At 76.6% G+C, this 1240-nt stretch overlaps 1 protein-coding gene across 6 annotated transcripts in view; it reads right to left on the bottom strand.

Annotated features, from left to right (window-relative positions):
- Nucleotides 1–966, bottom strand: part of CHD7 (chromodomain helicase DNA binding protein 7) — a 132949-nt gene extending 131983 nt beyond the window's left edge. For all 6 annotated transcript variants that reach the window (XM_026054698.1, XM_026054703.1, XM_026054702.1 and 3 more), the window contains exon 1: nt 538–966. The gene's annotated coding sequence lies outside the window, so the exon portion shown is untranslated. The remainder of the gene's footprint in view (nt 1–537) is intronic.
- Between the last annotated feature and the right edge of the window lie 274 nt (nt 967–1240).

The raw sequence follows: 1240 nt of genomic DNA, 5'->3' as shown, positions 1-1240 counted from the left end.
TGTTGTGCTGCCGCGGCCGGGAGCCGTCAGCGTGGTCAGCGGGGGGAGCGCTCCCGCGGCCATCCCGCCCGCCGCTCCCGCGGGCCCCCGCGGCCGCCGCCGCGCAGTTTCGCCCAACTTTTCCCGGATTTTCCGCCGCCCTCCAAACTTGCGGCGCGGAACCGAGGTGCGGGGGGCGGGGAGGAGGAAAGGGGGCGCCGCCGCTCCGGCTCCCCGGGCCCCCTCCTCTCCCCTCCCCTCCCCTCGTCTCCCCTCCCCCGAGGCGAGGCGGCCGGCCGGAGCACAACAAAAAGCCATTTACACCGGGGAAGTGCCCCGCTGCGCCCACCCGCCCCGCCTCGCCTCGCCCGGAGCCGCGGCGGGGCGCAGCGCCCCCCGCCCCCCGCAGCGCCGGGGACGCGGGCAGGACCCTGCCGCTCCGCCGCGGACCTGCTGCGGGTGTCCGGGCCGGCGGCTCCGCGGCCGGCGTGTCCCGTCCCCCCCCCCCCACCGCGCTGCCGCCCTCCCTCCCGCCGAGCGAGGTGCGGGGTCACTCACCGGGCCGGTGCGGGGGCCGTTGGGGGCCGGCGTCCCCCTCTCGCTCCCTCGTCGCCCTTCGCCGAGGGGCCGGGGAGGAGGAGGGGACACGCTCCGGAGTTGGTGCCGCTGCCGGGGGAGCGAGGCGGGGTGCGGGTCTCTCTTCCTCACACACACGCACACGCACGGAGTTGCTCGCTCGCACCGGGGCTGGGCTAAGAGGGGAGGAGGGGGGGAGATCCCTGACCAGGGCGGGCGAAGGAGGGGTAAAAGGGAGGGGAGGGAGAGGAAGGGTCAGCGCGGGTCTCGGGTAGTTTCGGGGTCTCCGCCGGGTCCCGGCTCCGCTTCGCTCCTTTGTGTAATTTCACTCGATTCAAGTTTAATCCGATAGTTCCCGAGCGCGTCCGCAGGAGCCGAGCCGAGCGAGACACCAGCCAGCCAGGCGGCTGCCGCTGCTACCGCCCCCTGCGCCCGCCCGCCCGCTCCCTCCCTCCCGCAGCCACAAGGCGCGCCCCCGACACCGCCCCCTCCCCGGGGGCGAGCGCGGCCGCACGCCCCGCCCCGCCGCGCGCGTCACCGCCCCGCCCGGCATAATTTATGCAACGAGAAAAAACCGCCCGGCCCCGCGCGCGGGTGGGGGAGGGGCGCGGGGTCACTAACCTTCCCCTCAGCCCCGACCCACCAGCGCCCCGCCGGGGCTCCCGCCCCCGCCGCCGGGCGGGGA

The sequence above is a fragment of the Apteryx rowi genome, unplaced genomic scaffold, assembly GCF_003343035.1.
Source record: "Apteryx rowi isolate R43461 unplaced genomic scaffold, aptRow1 scaffold_96, whole genome shotgun sequence".
In the NCBI taxonomy this organism is placed as follows: Eukaryota; Metazoa; Chordata; class Aves; order Apterygiformes; family Apterygidae; genus Apteryx; species Apteryx rowi.
Note: the sequence above shows the minus strand (reverse complement) of the source record. Positions and strands in the feature narration are given on the sequence as shown.